The sequence below is a fragment of the Arachis stenosperma genome, chromosome 9 (genome assembly GCF_014773155.1).
Source record: "Arachis stenosperma cultivar V10309 chromosome 9, arast.V10309.gnm1.PFL2, whole genome shotgun sequence".
NCBI classification, from domain to species: domain Eukaryota; kingdom Viridiplantae; phylum Streptophyta; class Magnoliopsida; order Fabales; family Fabaceae; genus Arachis; species Arachis stenosperma.
The window spans coordinates 62,069,507-62,094,089 of NC_080385.1; the positions used below are offsets into that span (position 1 = coordinate 62,069,507).

At 39.1% G+C, this 24,583-nt stretch overlaps 1 non-coding gene across 1 annotated transcript; it reads right to left on the bottom strand.

Moving 5' to 3' along the window:
• Positions 1 to 22,514: 22,514 nt before the first annotated feature.
• LOC130952940 (small nucleolar RNA R71) lies at positions 22,515 to 22,622 on the bottom strand. The gene has a single exon (XR_009075115.1). It is a non-coding gene; the product is annotated as a small nucleolar RNA R71 (small nucleolar RNA).
• Between the last annotated feature and the right edge of the window lie 1,961 nt (positions 22,623 to 24,583).

The following is a 24,583-nucleotide window of genomic DNA, read 5'->3' on the forward strand; positions in this document are numbered from 1 at the left end:
GAGGGGTGAATTGAGGTATGGTAAATGGTAAGATTTGATGTGGGATGGAGTTAATGTGGTTTTGGTTGGTTTGAGTTGTGAAAATTGTGAAATTGATAATCTATGAATTTTTGGTAAAACTAAAAATTTGGTGAACTTCCATGAATCATATCTTGAACTACCGTGCTTGAAATTCAATGTATTTTATATCAAATGAAAGGAAATTGAACAAGCTTTAAAATGGTTTAAATTTTGTAGAAATCCGAATTTGGTAAAAAAAAGATATGACTGTGGGAAGTTTGGTGTCAAAATCTGAAATTCTGTAATATTGCAGAATTTTGTTATTTCTGGTTTGTGTGCGCACGCACACCCCTGTGATTTTCGAACCTGTGCGCATGCACAGCTTTGTGCGTACGCACACACAGGGGAAGGCTTTCTGTTTAGAGCGCTAGCACAACCTGTGTGCGTACATAACCAATGAAGTTTTACAATCTGTGCGCATGCACAGCCCTGTGCGCACGCACACGTTGGGAAGTGCATTCTGTTGAGGGCGCTAGTACACCTTGTGCGAGCGAACAGAATTGTAAACTTTGGTACTTGTGCGTACGCACAACACTATGCGTATGCACACTTTTTAAAACTTCTCCTGGGCGTGCGCACATGCCCTGTTTTTCAACTTAAACTTTGTTTTCAACTATTTCACCTTCCCAACATGTTTGTAAACTTCTTAGACACCATTTTAAGACTCTTGGGCTAAATTTTGGGTATCAAAGCACGGGAAAGGTCTTAAGAGATTTGGTTTGGCATTATTTTGAAAAGTTAGAGGATGGAGGCTTAGGTTTCTGGTGTACTGAGGATGGGTTTGATAGAGTGAGAAGGAAGAATGGTATATGAATTGAGAAATTGACGAACTATTGAGTTCAGAATGAAAATGTTGATTTGATAGTGGTTGAGATGAGTCGAGGACTCGGAATGGAATGATGGATCCATGATATATTGAAAATGTTTTTTGAAAAATCACTGAATCATTGTTCTATACTGAGAAATGATGAGACGCTATGTCCCTGGCAGGGATGGTGGTTATTCCCGCCTGTCGTGGTAGCTGCGACGGCGTAAGCACGGTGGTTAATCCCGCTTACATTGAGATGTTAGGTCTGTGGCAAGAGTATCTCGCTCGCATCCCTTCGGATCACTAGAGTGTGCAGGCACAAAATCCTGGACGATGTTCCGAGCACTATATCTTGTGGGTTTCCAATCATGATTCCGAACGGCGACATCTCCATAGAGATGTGTCGGGTTGGCAGTTGAACCGATAATGTGATATCACAGCCTATAGAACAGGCATTCATTGATGCCAGGGCATCTTAGGCTAGTTTCACTACACTTTCTTGAGTTATAAGTAAGCAAATTGGGTAGAAATTCATGTATGCCTAGATTCATTCAATCATGATTAATTTGATTCAATTTTATGAGAATTTTGCTATAATTATTTGTGTGCTAAGAATGATGAGAATTCTCATGACTTTAGCAAGGCTTTGACGCATATATTGGTTGATGACAGGTGAAGAAAGGCATGGAAAAAGTTGAAGAAGGAGCAGAGAAAATATGTAGAAGGAGCAACATTGGTGGCTAAGTTGGACCACCAACGTTACCTCCAACATCGGAAAAAAGCAGAACAAATCTCTGCAAAGTTGCTAATTGCTCACATTGGAGGGAGCGTTGGACATCCAACGTTACCCCCAACGTTATCCACGCGCAAGCGTGAGTCACGCGCACGCGTGGAATGGATATATTGACTGGTGCACGAAATGCAATCTAACTCTTTGGCAATTCGCACAACTAACCAGCAAGTGCACTGGGTCGTCCAAGTAATACCTTACGTGAGTAAGGGTCGATCCCACGGAGATTATTGGTTTGAAGCAATCGATATTTATTTTATTAATCTTAGTCAGGATACCAATAAGGTTAATTGGATTTAATTATAAGAAGTAAAAGTGTTTGGAATTATTAGAAAAATAAAAGAGAATAAAATAGTTACTTGTTGTGCAGTAATGAGAAATACGTTGGAGTTTTGGAGATGCTTTGTCCTCTGAATTTCTGCAATGTAATATTCAACTCAATTGTTTGTAAAGCACGTCTACGGCAAGCTGTATGTAGGGTGTCACCGTTGTCAGTGGCTACCTCCCATCCTCTCAGTGAAAACGTTCCTATGCTCTGTCACAGCACGGCTAATCAGCTGTTGGTTCTCGATCATGTTGGAATAGGATCCATTGATCCTTTTGCGTTTGTCATCACGCCCAGCAATCGCGAGTTTGAAGCGCGTCACAGCCATTCAATCCTTGAATCCTACTCGGAATACCACAGACAAGGTTTAGACCTTCCGGATTCTCAAGAGTGGCCGCCATCAATTCTAGCTTATACCGCGGAGATTCTGATTAAGGAATCTAAGAGAAGCTTATTCAGTCTGATGTAGAACGGAGGTGTTTGTCAGGCACACGTTCATGGATTGAGGGAGGTGATGAGTGCCACGGATCATCACCTCCTTCATAATTAAGCGCGAATAAACATCTTAGATCGGACCACACACACGTTTGAGTGAAATAGAAACAATTGCATTAATTCATTGAGACGCTGCAGAGCTCCTCACCCCCAACAATGGAGTTTAGAGACTCATGTCATCAAAAAGTATGTAATTCAGATCTGAAAATGTCATGAGGTACAAAATAAGTCTCTAAAAGTTGTTTAAATAGTAAACTAGTAACCTAGGTTTACAGAAAATGAGTGAACTAAGATAATTGGTGCAGAAATCCACTTCTGGGGCCCACTTGGTGTGTGCTGGGGCTGAGACTAAAGCTATCCACGAACTGAGGCTTTTCTTGGAGTTGAACTCCATGTTATGACGTGTTTTGGGCGTTCAACTCCGGATCATGACGTGTTTCTGGCGTTTAACTCCAGACAGCAGCATGTACTTGGCGTTCAACGCCAAGTTACGTCGTCTATCTTCGCGCAACGTATGGACTATTATATATTGCTGGAAAGCCCTGGATGTCTAATTTCCAACGCTGTTGAGAGCGCACCAATTGGACTCCTGTAGCTCCAGAAAATTCATTTCGAGTGCAGGGAGGTCAGGATCCAACAGCATCAGCAGTCCTTGATGTGCATAAACTTGATATGCTACGATTTAGGAAATTGCACGATCGGCAAAATTCCTTCCGGCAAGTGCACCGGTTATCGTCAAGTAAAAACTCACAATAGAGTGAGGTCGAATCCCACAAGGATTGGTTGAGTGAGCAATTCGGATTAGAAGTATGTTCTAGTTGAGCGGAATCAAGATTTAGATGAGAATTGCGGAATGTAAAATTGCATGAATTAAAGAGCGAGAAGCTAAATTGCTGAAATTAAAAGGGATGGGGGTGATTGCATGAATTTAATTGCAGAATGTAAGAGAAAGTGGTAGATCAGAAATGGGGAATTCATTGGGTTTCAGGAGATATTGAGATCTCCGAATCAAAACGTTTTATCCTTTCCTCAACCAATGCATTCATTGAATTTTGCTTGGCAATCTTATATGATTGGATCCCAATCCCTTGGCTCACCAATTCTCTCTAAAAACAAACAAATTCCCAATCCCTTGGTTTAAATGTTCATAAGAAGAGATGATGCTCGATCACTGATTATACCACACAGTTTCATGAACCACAATTTGGTAGGATTACATGTCACAATATCCATCCAAACCCCAATCCAATTCACTGTGAGAAAGCTTCTCTAGCATGAATCCTCCATTCCTTTCCCAAGGTTCCGAAGGATTCCAATTATGGGTAGTTTCTTTCCCAAGACAACTACCCAATGGAATTAGATCGAGAAGCTTTCTAACAAAATTCAAGAGAAAAGATTGAAGAAGAAGATAAAACTATTATTGATTCATTGAATTACAATAGAGCTCCCTAACCCAATGAAAGGGGTTTAGTGAGTCATAGCTCTGAATTCAATTACAAAATATGAAAAGTAGCTAAATGATCAAAAAGTTCCCCGTCAGGGGCTGGATTCCCCTTTCATCCCGTCTTTCAAATGCCGAAACTAAGGCCTTTAAATAGGCTCCCTAAATTACAAAATGAAAATGAAATTAAAAGCAAATTACAATCAAATGAAAATAAACTATTCTAGATGATTCTTGTGGCCTTGATTTGGTGTTGTTGATGGGCCTTGCTTGCTTGAAGGGTAGAGTGACATAATTGATCCAAAAAGGATAATGATTCATTAAACTACACTCAAACGTTGCACCCCTCTTTCTTGAGTCGTCACTTTGTTCTCTTGTCAACCTTGCCAATTTGATGCCAAATATAGACTATTATACCTCGTTGGAAAGCTATGGATGTCAGCTTTCTAACGCAACTGGAAGCACCTCAATTGGATCTCTATAGCTCAAGTTATACTCCATGGAAGGTAAAGAGGTCAGCTGGCCTGATTGCATGTTGGTACTATGCTCTTCTATGCACATTACGGGGCTGTTTTCTCCCTCAATTTTTAGTATCCACCATTCATGCCATATATGCTTGGAAAGCTCTAGATGTCTTCTTTCCAATGCATTTTGAATCACCTCATTTGGAGTTTTGTAGCTCAAGTTATTTATGTTTGAAGAAGGCATGGTCAAGCTGTTCCATATAACACGTTTAAGCTCCAGTTTAAGGTTAAACTGGAGGTTAAACGTGGAAATGCTTCCTGGTGAGAAATTGTGTCGAACACGTTTAACCTCCAGTTTAAGGTTAAACTGGAGGTTAAACGTGGAAATGCTCCCTTGGTGAAATTCTCATTCTGGCGTTTAACTTCCAGTTTAAGGTTAAACTGGAGGTTAAACGCCAGTTTCAGCATTTCTCAACTTCCATGATTCTGGCGTTTAACTCCCAGTTTAACCTTAAACTGGAGGTTAAACGCCAATTTCAGCTTTGATGCATTTATCATTCTGGCGTTTAACTTCCAGTTTAAGGTTAAACTGGAGGTTAAACGCCACTTTCAGCATTATATGGCTTGGCAGTTTAAGTTCCAGTTTAAGCTTAAACTGGAGCTTAAACTCCACATGTGATATTCAAGCTTCCTTTATTGATTTTGTTGCTTCCTTGCCTAGCCTCTTCTTCCCTGAAATCATCCAAACAACTGCATCAAAGTCTTGCTAAAATTCATGAGAATTCTTCCATTCATAGCATTCAAGGAATATAACTAAAAACTCATGGAATTTGCATCAAAATCTTCATGTTTGAATGATTTAAGACAAGCATGACTATTTGGCCCAAATGATTACTTAAGGCTCAAGAAAATGCATAAAACAACTAAAAATAAAAGAAAAAGGCTAGTGAAACTAGCCTAAGATGCCTTGGCATCACAACACCAAACTTAATCCTTGCTTGTCCCCAAGCAAGTTCTGAATTATTTGAGAAGAAAGAATGAAACAGAAAGTAAATTCATTAGCCATATCAGTAAGTAATTGACATTGATTAATGGGGTGTTCATGCAGAAAGTTGTTGCAGCATCACTTTATTGTTTCTTAGGTAAGAATGTCACTTTTTATGTTTCCACTAAAACACTGCTATGGCCTCTTGTTATTCACATATCCTTGGCAAGTTTCTTTTCTTTTGTTTTTCTTTTTCTTTGAGCTTATTTGCTCCTTGTTGCTCAGTGTCATGTGTTGCACAAGCTTTTGACATTTTTCTTTCCTTATCAGTGCTCACACATATCCACCACAGGCATTTTTGTTCACATTTCTTCTTGAGACATTGGTGCCCAGCACCTCTTTGTGTGACTAAATGTTTTGTATTTAGGTTGCTCTTGATAATGGACTTTTGGTTGATAATCCCGGGTTAGTTAACCCAAGTTACCAAGTGTTGAAACACTCCTCAGAACCTATTCATCCAAGCATATCCTTAATACATAAACACCACAGGCATTTGTCTCAGAAGTTCAAACCATTGGTGCCTAGCTTATTTTCTCAATTTTTTTTTTGCTTTTTGGTTGCCCTTTTTCAGTGGCTTTTTCTTCTTCTTTTTCTTTCTTTTTCATGGCCAAAGACATTTATTCATCAAGATCCATAGACAGCATCCTAATTTCCACTAAAAGTGACAATTCTAACTTTATTTCTTAGTGAGCTGACTATTCAATCAAACATGCATACCACCACTTAATCTTATTTGATTTCTTACCAAATGGAATTGAGTTACTTTTGTTCAAACATTTCTTTTATTTTTGGAAATAGAACAAGCAGGGCAAGCATACATTTAAGCAAGTGAAGTTTATCCAGACACTTAGACTATCACTTATTTGGAAATTAAACAAACAGACAAACAAAAACTGCAATGACTCAAACTTAAAGCACGGGTGCATGCAAACTTCCAATATCAGCAATTCAAAGTACAAGCAATTAAGTGACAATACAACCTTTTAGCATCTTCTTTGTTGTTCATCATCCTTCCTAGCCTTGGTGTTCTCTCTGATGATGATGTATATTCCTTCTATGAGATTGATTGTCTTCCTGCAAAGCTATTAGAAGTTGCTTGTTCCCCAAGCACTTTGAGGATTGGTTAGCATGCATGTATGTTTGTAGGCCTCTGAACTTAGATTGGTGTGTGAACACCAAACTTAGTTCCTTGCCATATGCAGCAATTTGGATCATATGCAGAAAACCTCATGTGTTTTTATTAAGAAAATAACTATGAACTAGAAAAAGAAACTATGAACTAGAAATTAAACTATTGTTTAAGTAGTTTCCCTGATTGGTTGGAGCTAGTGACTAGTCATGCTGAGGTAGAAATGTGCTTTTAATGAAGTTTTTGGTGGAACACCAAACTTAGAATCTCACATTCACCCTTGAATTGTTTTGGTGTGCAACACCAAACTTAGCTCCTTGCAATACAGATAAATCTACTTAACTCTTTTATTAAAATAACTAGAAAAGAAAAACTACCTTTGGTTGGGTTGCCTCCCAACAAGCGCTCGTTTACTGTCATTAGCTTGACATGCTGTTCCTGACTTTCTTCCTCTTCCTCCAGTTTGTTAAGAGGAATGACTTCAAGTGGATAAAGGAGCTAGTTAGTGCCCCTTGTTGTGAATGCCTCTTTCCAGCAAGCTTTCCCTTGTGATTGGCTTGAGTGAACTTGCTTGTTGGCTCAGGAGTTGGATTGTTCTTCGACTGTCTCTTCTTCATGGATATGGTCCTTTGTTTCTCGGTCACAATCCTCATTTTAGTGCTTGTTTCTACTGCCTTCACATCCTTGATCTCAGAACTTGGTTGTTGTTGGACAGTTGGAGTATCCTGTTCATCAAACGCTTCCTGAATTTGTGGTTCAATGAACCCTTCCTCTTTGCAACTCTCTGTTTCATTGGAGTGTGATCTCCCTTGATTGACTTTCTCCCTTTCTTGTTCTTCTGATTCCTCCCTTGGGTTTGCCATGGTATCACTAGAAGAATTGTGGGTAGGGATTTGCTTTGATAGATATCCAATTTGTGCTTCTAGCTTTTGAATGGTAGCACCTTGATTTTGTAAGTTGGATATCACTTCTTCCTTAAAGCCTTTCAAATCAGCCACATCTCTGCCCATAGTTGCAAGCATTCCTTCTATCCTGTTTAATTGATCTTGAAATTGTTGGTTCGGATTGGGTTGATGAGGTTGATTATCTTGGCTGTGATATGGTGGCTGGGAGTATGTGTTTTGTGTGGGCTGATAGAGTCCTTGGTTGGAGTGTTGGTAGTGGTATGACTCTTGTGTGTAGTGGAATGAGTCTTGTGGATAGTGAAATGAATTGTATGAATTTGAGAAGGAATTTTGTGCTGAGAAATGCTCAAGTGATGAAGAATTTGGATATCTAAAACTAGGAGGTGAGGTTGGATAATTAAGAGGTGATGGCTCTTGATGAATGGGGTGTGAGTAAGTGAAATCTCTTTGGTTTTGATCTTCCCAGCCACAACTTGAGTAGTGATCAAATTCACCAAAACATGGACCATTTTGTGGCTCTGGGAAGTACCCCGTTTCCTGTTCCTGATGCTCCCACCCACCATGAGCATAATAACATGAATCATTCTGTGGTGGTGGAGAGTTTCTCATGAATTTTGATTGACCAAAAGATGATGGATACTCCTTTCTTTTTTGCAATGTGCTCAGTCTCAAACAATACTCATCCAAAGATAGTGGAAATCCCATAGTGAGGCAATATCATAAACAGCTAGTGGTTAGTATGCTAACAAGTGAATAAGCAAAGAAAACAAATTAAAATTTGCAGAAATTAGCAGTAATAAACTGAAACAAAAACTATTAACAAAAGAAAAGAAAAATTGCTCAATCTAGTTAACTTCCAATTGGAGAATTGTCAATCGAAAACCAATCCCCGGCAACGGCGCCATAAACTTGATGTGCATAAACTTGATATGCTACGATTTAGGAAATTGCACGATCGGCAAAATTCCTTCCGGCAAGTGCACCGGTTATCGTCAAGTAAAAACTCACAATAGAGTGAGGTTGAATCCCACAAGGATTGGTTGAGTGAGCAATTCGGATTAGAAGTATGTTCTAGTTGAGCGGAATCAAGATTTAGATGAGAATTGCGGAATGTAAAATTGCATGAATTAAAGAGCGAGAAGCTAAATTGCTGAAATTAAAAGGGATGGGGGTGATTGCATGAATTTAATTGCAGAATGTAAGAGAAAGTGGTAGATCAGAAATGGGGAATTCATTGGGTTTCAGGAGATATTGAGATCTCCGAATCAAAACGTTTTATCCTTTCCTCAACCAATGCATTCATTGAATTTTGCTTGGCAATCTTATATGATTGGATCCCAATCCCTTGGCTCACCAATTCTCTCTAAAAACAAACAAATTCCCAATCCCTTGGTTTAAATGTTCATAAGAAGAGATGATGCTCGATCACTGATTATACCACACAGTTTCATGAACCACAATTTGGTAGGATTACATGTCACAATATCCATCCAAACCCCAATCCAATTCACTGTGAGAAAGCTTCTCTAGCATGAATCCTCCATTCCTTTCCCAAGGTTCCGAAGGATTCCAATTATGGGTAGTTTCTTTCCCAAGACAACTACCCAATGGAATTAGATCGAGAAGCTTTCTAACAAAATTCAAGAGAAAAGATTGAAGAAGAAGATAAAACTATTATTGATTCATTGAATTACAATAGAGCTCCCTAACCCAATGAAAGGGGTTTAGTGAGTCATAGCTCTGAATTCAATTACAAAATATGAAAAGTAGCTAAATGATCAAAAAGTTCCCCGTCAGGGGCTGGATTCCCCTTTCATCCCGTCTTTCAAATGCCGAAACTAAGGCCTTTAAATAGGCTCCCTAAATTACAAAATGAAAATGAAATTAAAAGCAAATTACAATCAAATGAAAATAAACTATTCTAGATGATTCTTGTGGCCTTGATTTGGTGTTGTTGATGGGCCTTGCTTGCTTGAAGGGTAGAGTGACATAATTGATCCAAAAAGGATAATGATCCATTAAACTACACTCAAACGTTGCACCCCCCTTTCTTGAGTCGTCACTTTGTTCTCTTGTCAACCTTGCCAATTTGATGCCAAATATAGACTATTATACCTCGTTGGAAAGCTATGGATGTCAGCTTTCTAACGCAACTGGAAGCACCTCAATTGGATCTCTATAGCTCAAGTTATACTCCATGGAAGGTAAAGAGGTCAGCTGGCCTGATTGCATGTTGGTACTATGCTCTTCTATCACATTACGGGGCTGTTTTCTCCCTCAATTTTTAGTATCCACCATGCATGCCATATATGCTTGGAAAGCTCTAGATGTCTTCTTTCCAATGTATTTTGAATCACCTCATTTGGAGTTTTGTAGCTCAAGTTATTTATGTTTGAAGAAGGCATGGTCAAGCTGTTCCATATAACACGTTTAAGCTCCAGTTTAAGGTTAAATTGGAGGTTAAACGTGGAAATGCTTCCTGGTGAGAAATTGTGTCGAACACGTTTAACCTCCAGTTTAAGGTTAAACTGGAGGTTAAACGTGGAAATGCTCCCTTGGTGAAATTCTCATTCTGGCGTTTAACTTCCAGTTTAAGGTTAAACTGGAGGTTAAACGCCAGTTTCAGCATTTCTCAACTTCCATGATTCTGGCGTTTAACTCCCAGTTTAACCTTAAACTGGAGGTTAAACGCCAATTTCAGCTTTGATGCATTTCTCATTCTGGCGTTTAACTTCCAGTTTAAGGTTAAACTGGAGGTTAAACGCCACTTTCAGCATTATATGGCTTGGCAGTTTAAGTTCCAGTTTAAGCTTAAACTGGAGCTTAAACTCCACATGTGATATTCAAGCTTCCTTTATTGATTTTGTTGCTTCCTTGCCTAGCCTCTTCTTCCCTGAAATCATCCAAACAACTGCATCAAAGTCTTGCTAAAATTCATGAGAATTCTTCCATTCATAGCATTCAAGGAATATAACTAAAAACTCATGGAATTTGCATCAAAATCTTCATGTTTGAATGATTTAAGACAAGCATGACTATTTGGCCCAAATGATTACTTAAGGCTCAAGAAAATGCATAAAACAACTAAAAATAAAAGAAAAAGGCTAGTGAAACTAGCCTAAGATGCCTTGGCATCAGTCCTTTTTCAGCCTAACTCAGATTTTTGCTCAGCTCCCTCAATTTCAGCCAAAAAATACCTGAAATCACAGAAAAACACACAAACCCATAGTAAAGTCCAGAAATATGATTTTTGCCTAAAAACTAATAATATTCTACTAAAAACTAATTAAAACATACTAAAATCTACATGAAATTACCCCCAAAAAGCGTATAAAATATCCGCTCATCACAACACCAAACTTAAACTGTTGCTTGTCCCCAAGCAACTAGATGAATAAAAGAGGATAAAAAGAAATTAAGAAGCAATAATATCTCAGAGTTTTAAGTGAAGCTCAGATTCTAATTAGATGAGCGGGGCTAGTAGCTTTTTGCTTCCAAACAGTTTTGGCATCTCACTTTATCCTTTGAAATTCAGAATGATTGGCATCCATAGGAACTCCGAATTCAGATAGTATTATTGATTTTCCTAGTTAAGTATGTTGATTCTTGAACACAGCTACTTTTATGAGTCTTGGTCGTGGCCCTAAGCACTTTGTTTTCCAGTATTACCACCGGATACACAAATGCCACAGACACATGACTGGGTGAACCCTTTTCAGATTGTGACTCAGCTTTGCTAGAGTCCCCAGTTAGAGGTGTCCAGAGCTCTTAAGCACACTCTTGGATCACGACTTTAACCACTCAGTCTCAAGCTTTTCACTTGGACCTTCATGACACAAGCACATGGTTAGGGACAGCTTGATTTAGCCGCTTAGGCCTGGATTTATTTCCTTGGGCCCTCCTATTCATTAATGCTCAAAGCCTTGGATCCTTTTTACCCTTGCCTTTTGGTTTTAAGGCTATTGGCTTTTTCTACTTGCTTTTTCTTTCTCTCTCCTTTTTTTTTCGCAAAATTTTTTTTTTTGCTCCAAGAATCAATTTCATGATTTTTCAGATCATCAATAACATTTCTCTTGTTCATCATTCTTTCAAGAGCCAACAATTTTAACATTTATAAAATTCAATATCAAAAATATGCACTGTTCAAGCATTCATTCAGAAGACAAAAAGTATTGCCACCACATATAAATAATTAGAATTTTCCTTATTAAGAACTCGAAAAAATGAAATTGCCTCTTTATTCTACAAATCTACTATTTTATTCATGTTTGATGATGATGAGAAAAATAAATTATAACTTAATTGGAAATAAAACCAAAATAGATATGCTAATTACTACTACTCCTATATAACTTCTAAGGTAAAATCCTATAATAATACTATCACAGAGTTAAAGCTAGAATTAGAACTTAACAACCTGTATTTTGGGAAGTGGATGTTCCTCTAGTCTGTGGGGTGCCTTCAAAAATTAATTTCTGACACTTCAGCTCCCTTAAGTTTACATCCTTGCTCTTCCTGTTGCCTTTGGTGCCATGATCTTAATGAGTTTTAGCTCAGTGATCATGGCAAATCACACCAAACTTAGTGGTTTGCTTATCCTCAAGCAAAAGAAAGGAAAAGAGGAGAATAGAAGGAGAGGCAGTTTCGAAAAAAAAAAGATAAGATGAGTTGAAAAAGATATGAGAAGAAATTAAAAAGATTTGAAAAAGAATTGGATTGGAAAAAGATTTGTGTTTTTGAATTAAGATACATTTGACATTTTTTTTTGAAAAAGGGATTTTAGAAATTAGGATTTTTAGAAAACTAATTTGATTTGAGGGATGATAATTTAAAACATGTTTATGCAAGAAATTATGAATTGAAACACGAAAATTGAAAAAAAATTTGAATTGAAAACGAAATTACCTCCTTCCCACCATCCTGGCGTTAAACGCCCAAACGCTGCATGTTTTGGGCGTTTAACGCCCAAATGTTGCTTCTCCTGGGCGTTCAACGCCCAGCTGATGCATCTTTCTAGCGTTGAACGCCAGGAAGTCCTTTGCCACTGGGGATTTTTCTGAACGCCCAGGATGCTGTCAATCTGGCGTTAAACGCCCAGAAGGTGCTTCTTTCTGGCGTTTAACGCCCAGAAAATGCTCCTTTCTGGCATTTAACGCCCAAATGGCTACCCTTACTGGCATTGAACGCCCAGTGGGTGCTTCTTTTGGGCGTTCAACGCCCAAAATGTTTCTTACTGGCTTTTTTCGCCAGTGAACTTCCAAATTCCCCTGTAACTCTGTGAATTCAATCAATTGCTTTTTTTTTTACCTTGAAGATATTTTGACCTATACTTGTAAAAATCAACAGAAACAAATAAAATTAAATTTTGTGATTGGCTGGGTTGCCTCCCAGCAAGCGCTTCTTTAATGTCATTAGCTGGACTATTACTGAGCTTTAATTAAGTCTCAGTTTTGAGCATTCTTGCTCAAAATTGCCTTCAAGATAATGTTTAACTCTTTGTCCATTAACAATGAACCTTTTTGTTAGAGTCATTATCCTGAAGCTCTATGTATCCATATGGTGATACGTTTGTAATTACATATGGACCTCTCCACCGGGATTTTAATTTCCCGGGGAATAATTTGAGCCTAGAATTAAATAGCAGAACTTTCTGCTCCGGCTCAAAGACTCTGGATGACAATTTCTTATCGTGCCATCTTTTTGCTTTCTCTTTGTAAATTTTTGCATTCTCGAAAGCATTGAGTCTAAATTCCTCTAGCTCATTTAGCTGGAGCAATCGTTTTTCTCCAGCTAACTTGGCATCAAGGTTTAGGAATCTGGTTGCCCAGTAGGCCTTGTATTCCAGTTCCACTGGCAAGTGACATGCCTTTCCATACACAAGCTGGTATGGAGAGGTCCCTATAGTGGTCTTGAATGCTGTTCTGTATGCCCATAGAGCATCATCCAAGCTTCTTGCCCAATCCCTTCTACGGTTAATTACAGTTTGTTCCAGGATTCTTTTGAGTTCTCTATTTGAGACTTCAGCTTGCCCATTAGTCTGTGGGTGATATGGAGTAGCTACCCTGTGACTAACTCCATAACGAACCAAAGCAGAGTAAAGCTGTTTATTGCAGAAATGAATGTCCCCATCACTGATTAGTACTCTAGGGGTACCAAATCTGCTGAAGATGTGTTTCTGGAGGAATTTTAACACTGTTTTAGTGTCATTAGTGGGTGTTGCAATAGCCTCCACCCATTTGGATACATAATCCACTGCCACCAGAATATAAGTGTTTGAGTATGATGGTGGAAAAGGTCCCATAAAGTCAATACCCCATACATAAAACAACTCAATCTCCAAGATTCCTTGTTGAGGCATGGCATAACTGTGAGGCAAATTGCCAGATCTTTGGCAACTGTCACAATTAAGTACGAACGCTCGGGAATCTTTATAGAGAGTAGGCCAGTAGAAGCCACATTGGAGGACTCTTGTGGCTGTTCGCTCACTTCCAAAATGTCCTCCATACTGTGATCCATGGCAGTGCCAGAGAATCTTCTGTGCTTCTTCCTTAGGCACACATCTACGGATTACTCCGTCTGCACATCTCTTGAAGAGATATGGTTCATCCCAAAGATAGTACTTTGCATCTGTGATCAATTTCTTTGATTGCAGCCTACTGTACTCTTTGGGTATGAATCTCACTGCCTTGTAGTTTGCAATATCTGCAAACCATGGCACTTCCTGGATGGCAAAAAGTTGCTCATCCGGAAAGGTTTCAGAGATCTCAGTGAAAGTGAGGGACGCCCCTTCTACTGGTTCTATTCGGGACAGGTGATCTGCTACTTGATTCTCTGTCCCTTTTCTGTCTCTTATTTCTATATCAAACTCTTGCAGAAGTAACACCCATCTTATAAGTCTGGGTTTTGAATCCTGCTTTGTGAGTAGATATTTAAGAGCAGCATGATCAGTATACACAATCACTTTTGATCCCACTAAATAGGATCTGAACTTGTCAATGGCGTAAACTACTGCAAGTAGCTCTTTTTCTGTGGTTGTGTAATTCTTCTGTGTGTCATTTAGAACATGGCTGGCATAGTAAATGACGTGTAGAAGCTTGTCATGCCTTTGTCCCAACACTGCACCAATGGCATGGTCACTGGCATCACACATCAATTCAAATGGTAATGTCCAGTCTGGTGCAGAGATGATTGGTGCTGTAACCAATTTAGCTTTCAGAGTCTCAAATGCCTGCAGACACTCTTTATCAAAGATAAATGGCGTGTCAGCAGCTAGCAAGTTGCTTAGAGGTTTGGCGATTTTTGAAAAATCCTTTATAAACCTCCTATAGATTCCTGCATGCCCCAGAAAGCTTCTGATTGCCTTAACATTGGCAGGTGGTGGTAATTTTTCAATTACCTCTATCTTAGCTTGATCCACCTCTATCCCCTTGTTCGAGATTTTGTGCCCAAGGACAATTCCTTCAGTCACCATAAAGTGACACTTCTCCCAGTTTAAAACCAGGTTAGTCTCTTGGCATCTCTTTAGAACAAGTGCTAAATGGTTAAGGTAGGAGCTGAATGAGTCTCCAAACACTGAAAAGTCGTCCATGAAGACTTCCAGAAATTTTTCCACCATATCATAGAAAATTGAGAGCATGCACCTCTGAAAGGTTGCAGGTGCATTGCACAGGCCAAATGGCATCCTTCTGTATGCAAATACTCCAGATGGGCATGTGAATGCCGTTTTCTCCTGATCCTAGGGATCTACTGCAATTTGATTATAACCTGAATATCCATCCAGGAAGCAGTAGTATTCATGACCTGCTAGTCTTTCTAGCATCTGGTCTATGAATGGTAAAGGAAAATGATCCTTTCTGGTAGCTGTATTGAGCCTTCTGTAATCAATACACATACGCGACCCAGTAACTGTTCTTGTAGGAACCAGTTCATTTTTTTCATTATGAACCACTGTCATGCCACCTTTCTTAGGGACGACTTGGACAGGGCTCACCCAGGGGCTATCAGAAATAGGATAAATAATTCCAGCCTCTAGTAACTTAGTGACCTCTTTCTGCACCACCTCCTTCATGGCTGGATACAGCCGCCTTTGTGGTTGAACCACTGGCTTGGCGTCACCCTCCAGTAAGATCTTGTGCATGCATCTGGCCGGGCTAATGCCCTTGAGATCACTGATGGACCACCCAAGAGCTGTCTTGTGTGTCCTTAGCACTTGAATTAGTGCTTCCTCTTCCTGTGGCTCTAAGGTAGAGCTTATAATTACAGGAAAGGTATCACCTTCTCCCAGAAATGCATATTTCAGGGATGGTGGTAATGGTTTGAGCTCGGGTTTAGGAGATTTCTCCTCTTCCTGAGGGATTTTCAGAGGTTCTACTATTCTCTCTGATTCCTCCAGGTCAGGCTGAACATCTTTAAAGATGTCCTCTAGCTCTGATTCAAGACTCTCAGCCATATTGACCTCTCTTACTAGGGAGTCAATAATATCAACACTCATGCAGTCATTTGGGGTGTCTGGATGTTGCATGGCTTTAACAACATTCAACTTGAACTCCTCCTCATTGACACTCAGGGTTACTTCCCCTTTTTGGACATCAATGAGGGTTCGGCCAGTTGCTAGGAAAGGTCTTCCTAGAATGAGAGTTGAACTCTTGTGCTCCTCCATTTTCAGCACCACAAAGTCAGTAGGAAAGGCGAATGGCCCAACCTTGACAATCATGTCTTCAATCACGCCTGATGGGTATTTAATGGAGCCATCAGCAAGTTGAAGACATATCCTGGTTGGTTTGATTTCTTCAGTTAAACCAAGCTTTCTAATAGTAGATGCAGGTATTAGGTTGATACTTGCCCCAAGATCACATAAAGCTTGCTTGGTACAAATACCCTCTAATGTGCATGGTATCATAAAGCTCCCAGGATCTTTAAGCTTCTCAGGTAAGCTTTTTAGAATGACTGCACTGCATTCTTCAGTGAGGTAAACTTTTTCAGTTTCCCTCCAATCCTTCTTATGACTTAAGATCTCTTTCATGAACTTAGCATAAGAGGGTATCTGCTCAAGTGCTTCTGCAAACGGAATCTTTATTTCAAGAGTCCTGAGATAGTCTGCAAAGCGGGCAAATTGCTTATCCTGTTTCGCTTGGCGGAGTTTTTGAGGATAAGGCATTTTGGCTTTGTATTCCTCAACCTTAGTTGCTGCAGGTTTATTGCCTACAGAAGTGGGTTGGGAAGCCTTTTTAGAAGGGTTGTTATCAGCACTTGTATGTGACTGATCCCCCACTAGCATTTGAATGCCAGGGGTGGAAGCTGGGGTGGCGTTAGACGCCACCTCCTTATTTGTTACTGGCGTCTGAACGCCAGAACTATGTTCCCTTTGGGCGTTCAACGCCGGATTCATGCTTGTTTCTGGCGTTGAACTCCTGGAATGAGCATGGTCTGGGTGTTCAGCGCCAGCCTTATTCCTCTCTGGGCTCTGATTGTCCTCAGAGGGATTTTGAGTAGCCATTTGTTCATATCTTGGCTTCCTGCTGCTTTGAAGTGAAGTATTTAGTGTTTTCCCACTTCTTAATTGAACTGCTTGGCATTCTTCTGCTATTTGTTTTGACAGTTGCTTTTCTGTTTGCTTTAACTGTACTTCCATATTCCTGTTAGCCATTCTTGTTTCCTGTAGTATTTCCTTGAATTCGGCTAGCTGCTGAGTTAGAAAGTCTAATTGCTGATTGAATTCATTAGCCTGATCTACAGGACTGAGTTCAGCAGTTACTGTTTTAGCTTCTTCTTTCATGGAAGATTCATTGCTGAGGTACAGATGCTGATTTCTGGCAACTGTATCAATAAGCTCTTGAGCTTCTTCAATTGTTTTTCTCATATGTATAGATCCACCAGCTGAGTGGTCTAGAGAAATCTGAGCTTTTTCTGTAAGCCCATAGTAGAAGATGTCTAATTGCACCCATTCTGAAAACATTTCAGAGGGGCATTTTCTTAGCATCTCTCTGTATCTCTCCCAAGCATCATAAAGGGATTCATTATCTCCTTGTTTGAAGCCTTGGATGCTTAGCCTTAGCTGTGTCATCCGTTTTGGAGGGAAATAGTGACTCAGGAATTTTTCTGACAGCTGCTTCCATGTTTTTATGCTGTTCTTAGGTTGGTTATTTAACCATCTCTTAGCTTGATCTTTTACAGCAAATGAAAATAGTAATAATCTGTAGACATCCTGATCCACTTCCTTATCATGTACTGTGTCAGCAATTTGCAAAAATTGTGCCAGAAACTCTGTAGGTTCTTCATGTGGAAGACCAGAATACTGGCAGTTTTGCTGCACCATGATAATGAGCTGAGGATTCAACTCAAAGCTACTAACTCCAATGGAGGGTATACAGATACTACTCCCATATGAAGCAGTAGTGGGGTTAGCATATGACCCCAGAGTCCTCCTGGACTGTTCATTCCCCCTTAGTTCCATGATGGAATAAAAGAGATGGTATATATGTTGATATTATTTATTTTATAAAAATTAATTTTTTTTTATAAAATAAAATAAAATAAATAAAAAAATGAAATAAATAAAAAAAATTGGAAATATTTTGAAATTGAAATATGAATTTTATATAAAAAAAATTCGAAAATGTAGTTTTAAAATTAGTTAGAAAAGATATTTTTTTTGAATTTTGAATTTTATGATGAAAGAGAAAAACACATAAAAGACACAAGACTTAAAATTTTTAGATCTAATGCTCCTTATTTTCAAAAATTTTGGAGGGAAAACACCAAGGAGCATCAAACTTAAAAGTTTTAAGATCAAGACACAAGAAAAACTCAAGAACACCTTGAAGATTCACAAGAACACCAAGAACAAAAGAAATAACACCAAACTTAAAATTTTTAGAAAACCAAGACAAATTTTCGAAAATTATAGAAAGATCAACAAGAAAACACCAAACTTAGAGTTTGGCACAAGATTCAATCAAAGAAAAATTATTTTTGAAAAAGATTCCAAAGAAGATACCCAATTATCAAGAACAACTACCAATGCTCCAGCCAATTGGGTAGTAACTTCAATGTTGATTTTAAAAATGTATTATATTTATAGATAAAAATATAAATTTTTGAAAATTAATGTTTTGAAAAAGCACAAGAAAAACAAGAAAAGACACAAAACAAGAACAACTTGAAGATCAATGAAGAACAAAGAACACAAGTCTGAAGATTTAAAGAAAATTGTGAAATATGCAATTAACACCAATCTTAGAATAAGACACTAAACTCACGAAAATTAGCAATTAATAAAGAAAAATAATATATTTTGAAAAGAAATTTTTGAAAAGAAACTATCCTATCAAGATTTAATGACTCTATAACAATAAAAATAAATTATTCCTAATCTAAGAAATAAAATAAGCCTTCAATTGTTCAAACTCAACAATCCCCGGCAACGGCGCCAAAAACTTGGTGCACGAAATGCAATCTAACTCTTTGGCAATTCGCACAACTAACCAGCAAGTGCACTGGGTCGTCCAAGTAATACCTTACGTGAGTAAGGGTCGATCCCACGGAGATTATTGGTTTGAAGCAATCGATATTTATTTTATTAATCTTAGTCAGGATGCCAATAAGGTTAATTGGATTTAATTATAAGAAGTAAAAGTGTTTGGAATTATTAGAAAAATAAAAGAGAATAAAATAGTTACTTGTTGTGCAGTAATGAGAAATACGTTGGAGTTTTGGAGATGCTTTGTCCTCTGAATTTCTGCAATGTAATATTCAACTCAATTGTTTGTAAAGCACGTCTACGGCAAGCTGTATGTAGGGTGTCACCATTGTCAGTGGCTACCTCCCATCCTCTCAGTGAAAACGTTCCTATGCTCTGTCACAGCACGGCTAATCAGCTGTTGGTTCTCGATCATGTTGGAATAGGATCCATTGATCCTTTTGCGTTTGTCATCACGCCCAGCAATCGCGAGTTTGAAGCGCGTCACAGCCATTCAATCCTTGAATCCTACTCGGAATACCACAGACAAGGTTTAGACCTTCCGGATTCTCAAGAGTGGCCGCCATCAATTCTAGCTTATACCGCGGAGATTCTGATTAAGGAATCTAAGAGAAGCTCATTCAGTCTGATGTAGAACGGAGGTGTTTGTCAGGCACACGTTCATGGATTGAGGGAGGTGATGAGTGCCACGGATCATCACCTCCTTCATAATTAAGCGCGAATAAACATCTTAGATCGGACCACACACACGTTTGAGTGAAATAGAAACAATTGCATTAATTCATCGAGACGCTGCAGAGCTCCTCACCCCCAACAATGGAGTTTAGAGACTCATGCCGTCAAAAAGTATGTAATTCAGATCTGAAAATGTCATGAGGTACAAAATAAGTCTCTAAAAGTTGTTTAAATAGTAAACTAGTAACCTAGGTTTACAGAAAATGAGTGAACTAAGATAATTGGTGCAGAAATCCACTTCTGGGGCCCACTTGGTGTGTGCTGGGGCTGAGACTAAAGCTATCCACGAACTGAGGCTTTTCTTGGAGTTTAACTCCAAGTTATGACATGTTTTGGGCGTTCAACTCCGGATCATGACGTGTTTCTGGCGTTTAACTCCAGACAGCAGCATGTACTTGGCGTTCAACGCCAAGTTACGTCGTCTATCTTCGCGCAAAATATGGACTATTATATATTGCTGGAAAGCCCTGGATGTCTACTTTCCAACGCTGTTGAAAGCGCGCCAATTGGACTCCTGTAGCTCCAGAAAATCCATTTCGAGTGTAGGGAGGTCAGGATCCAACAGCATCAGCAGTCCTTTTTCAGCCTAACTCAGATTTTTGCTCAGCTCCCTCAATTTCAGCCAGAAAATACCTGAAATCACAGAAAAACATACAAACTCATAGTAAAGTCCAGAAATATGATTTTTGCCTAAAAACTAATAATATTCTACTAAAAACTAATTAAAATATACTAAAATCTACATGAAATTACCCCCAAAAAGCGTATAAAATATCCGCTCATCATTGACCATCAACGCGTACACGTGGGTCACGCATATGCGTCACAAAGTGAACGTTGGAGGTCTAACGTTGCCTCAAACGTTGCCTCCAACGTTCGCGAAGCCAAGCCCAGAATTTGGAATTGAAAAACATGAATCCACACGTACCCGTCAGTGACGCGTACGCGTCGATAAGAAAAAGGGCAACTCACGTGTAAGCATGGTGTACGCGCACGCATGAAGAAGCAAAATCTCAGCCCTCACGCGTGAGCGTGGTGCACGCGTACGCGTGAAGAAGCAAAATCTCTGATTTCACGCTTAAGCGTGAAGCACGGGTACATGTGGGTTAGCAGAACGTTGGACCTCCAACGTTGAGTCAAACGCCAATGATAGCAAGCTTTTTGGCTTTTCTGGTTTTTTTTCTAAATGGCGTTTGAGTCAACGTTGGCCATCAAATGTTGACTCCAACGTGAAGCATCAAAACTCACAATTCAAACAGATCTCTTCTCAACAGCAACGGAATTCTTCGGATCCTTGAGATAGGGATGAAGAATTCATGCTAGAATTGCTTTCTCACATTGGATTAGATTGGGGGTTGGATGGATATAGTGACATGTAATCCTACCAAAACTTTGATCTATGAATTTGTGTGGTATAGTCAGTGACCAAACTTCAACTCTTCCCATGAGCAATTAAATCAAGACATTGGGCAATTGTTCATGCTTAGAGAGATTGGTGAGACAAGACATTAGGATCTAATCATCTAAGATTGCCAAGCAATGTCAATGAATGCATTGATTGAGAAAGAGATAAAAATGATTTGATCCGGAGAGTTCAATATCTCCCAAAACCCAATGAATCCCCCATCTCTGATCTTACCCATTCTTTCACATTCTGCCTCTTTAATTTCATGCTCATCCCCATTCCATTTAATTTCTTGCAATTTAAGATTCTGTCATTTAATTTCTTGCAATTTAATTTTTGTTATTTAATTTCTTGCAAGTTAAGTATCCCGCCAATTTACTTTCTGCAATTCTCAACCAAATCTGATTTCGCTCAACTAGAACAATTCTCCAATTAAAGTTGCTCAATCTACCAATCCCTGCGGGATTCGACCTCACTCTATAGTGAGTTTTTACATGACGACAATCCGGTGCACTTCCCGGAAGGAAATTTATTGAGAGGCAAGTTTTCGGGTGAATCAAGTTTATGGCGCTGTTGCCGGGGATTGGTTTTGTATTGACAATTACTAAATTGGAGGATAACTAGATTGAGCAATTTGTCTTTTCTTTTGATTAATTGAGTTTTAATTTTAGTTGTTCATTTTGTTTTGTGCAATTTTTAGTCATTTCTTTTGAATTTCTCTTTACTGCTTTACTTTCCAACAAACTAACTCACTAACCCACTAACCATTTGATAAATTGCTCTAACCAAACTAACTATACTCTATTTTAGTGGACTCTGCATTTGCTTTTTTTGTACTTGTTCATTATATGACAGGTAGAAGAGAGGCCTCAACCTCATTTGATAGTGAATCGGAAAGAACCTTCCTGAGATTAAGGAGGGAAGCAAGAGGAAATAGGGCTGTTGGTGTAGAAGAAGAAGAGGAAGACTTGGATATAACCATGGAGGATGATATGGAAAACCATCATGAAGGAGAGGTGAACAATCATGCCAGAAGAGGTGGAGCTAACCCTGTTGGACAAGAGAGGAGAGTTTTGGGATCATACATCAATTCGAACCCAGGAAACTGTGGTAGCAGCATTCAAAAGCCAACTATCCATGCTAATAATTTCGAGTTGAAGCCTTAGCTCATAACTCTGGTATAGAACAACTGTTCTTTTTGAGGGAGTGCCCAAGAGGACTCTAATGAGTATCTCACTAAATTCCAAAGGATATGTGACACGGTGAAATCTAATGGTGTTAATCCTGACACCTATAGATTGCTACTATTTCCATTTTCCTTGAGGGATAAAGCATCAAAATGGTTGGAATCATTTCCCAAAGAAAGCTTGACAACTTGGGAGGATGTGATAAATAGATTCCTAACAAGGTTCTATCCTCCACAAAAGGTAAACAGGCTGAGAACTGAATTGCAGACATTCAGACAGTAGGATGGTGAGATAATTTATGAAGCCTAGGAAAGATTCAAAGATTTAACAAGGAAATGCCCCCCTGATATGTTTAATGAGTGGGTGCAAATTCATATCTTCTATGAAGGGCTGAATCATAAATCAAAAAAAGCTGTAGACCACTCATCTGGAGGTTCGCTCAACAAAAAGAAGACCATTGAAGAAGCCATTGATGTTATAGAGACAGTGGCTGACAATGAATAATTTTATGCCTCAGACAGAAGCAACAACAAGGGAGTCCTAGAATTAAACCATATAAATGCAATCCTGGCTCAGAACAAGATGATCACCAAGCAACTGGCTGAATTGACCAAGCAAATGGAGAAGAATTAGGCCGCAGCAATCTACACTCAACCATCACCTCAAGAAGAGTTGGAGACAGAAGAAGTAGTTAACTGGGAGGAAGCTAATTACCTTGGAAATTCATCTAGGCAAGCTAATGATCCGTATTCTAAAACTTATAACTCTGGTTGGAGAAACCACCCAAATGTTGGGTGGGAAAACCAATAAAACCAAGGCCAAAACCATAGACCACACAATCCAACTCAGTATAACAACTCAACTCACCAAAACTCCAACCAAAGACCATACCAAACCACACAAAACACTTATTCACAGCACCCATACCAAAGCCACAACCAACCACTCTTTGCAAGGAGTTTGACGATATGAAAAAATTCAAGAAGAAAGTAATATCCAATCGGTAAAATCAAGTTGCTGCCACTCAAAAGCTTGAAGCACAACTACAAGACAACTTCAAGAGAGGAATGCAAAGCTATCACTCTCAGAAGTGGAAGAGAATTGGAAGAGAAGTCAAGGGAGACTAAAGAGGAGAAAGCAGAGGAAAGTTCAACTGACAAGGAAGAAGCACAAACATCTACCCCCAGTTCACCAGAAGAAAAGGAGGTTCTAAAGCCATATGTCCCAAAGGCCCCTTACCCTCAATGCTTAATGAAGAATGAAAAGGACAACCAATTCTCCAAATTTTTAGATATCTTCAATAAACTTCAAATCAACATTCCCTTTGCTGAAGCACTAGAGCAAATGCCACTCTATGCTAAGTTTCTGAAGGAATTGATGACCAAGAAGAGAAGCTGGAGGAATGATGAAACTGTGATACTAACTGAGGAATGTAGTGCTATCATCCAGCACAAGCTACCTCAAAAATTGAAGGAACCAAGAAGCTTCTGAATTCCCTGCATCATAGGAGAAATAACAATTGAAAAAGCCTTATGTGACTTGGGAGCTAGTATAAATCTGATGTCCTTAACTATGATGAAAAGATTGAAGATTGAGGAAGCCAAACCAACAAGAATGGCCCTCCAATAGGCAGATCGATCATTCAAGTTACCTCATAGAATAGTAGAAGATTTGTTGGTAAAAGTAGGAGACTTCATATTCCCTGCTGATTTTGTGGTGTTGGACATGGAGGAAGAAGCTAAGGCCTTAATAATCTTGGGAAGGCAATTTTAGCTACTGCTGGGGCCATCATTGATGTCCAAAAGGGTGAACTTACCCTTAGGCTACATGATGAGAAAATGGTATTCAATGTATTCAAAGCTATGAGCTATCCACCAGAGGCACTAGGAGAGTGTATGAGGCTAGATGCAGTAGAAACTGTGGTGCAACAGACCTTTGAAGAAGTACTTGGAGAATTGATAGAGGGTGACTCCATGTTAGATGTTGAGATTGCTGATGTCAACTCAGCTAAAATGCCTATTCCAAGCACATTGGAGGAGAGGGAAAAGGAGAAAGAAGTACCCAAACTGGAGCTGAAAATACTGCCTTCTACTCTCAAGTATGCTTACTTGGAAAGTGATGAAAGTTATCCAGTAATCATCAATTATGCCCTTAGTCAAGAACAGGTAGAGGAACTAATCAAGGTGTTGCAGAAGCACCAAGATACCATTTGATGGACCCTTGCCGACCTAAAAGGGATAAGCTCATCCATATGCATGCATAAGATCTTGCTTGAAGATGATTCCAAACCCTCTATTCAAGCCCAAAGAAGATTG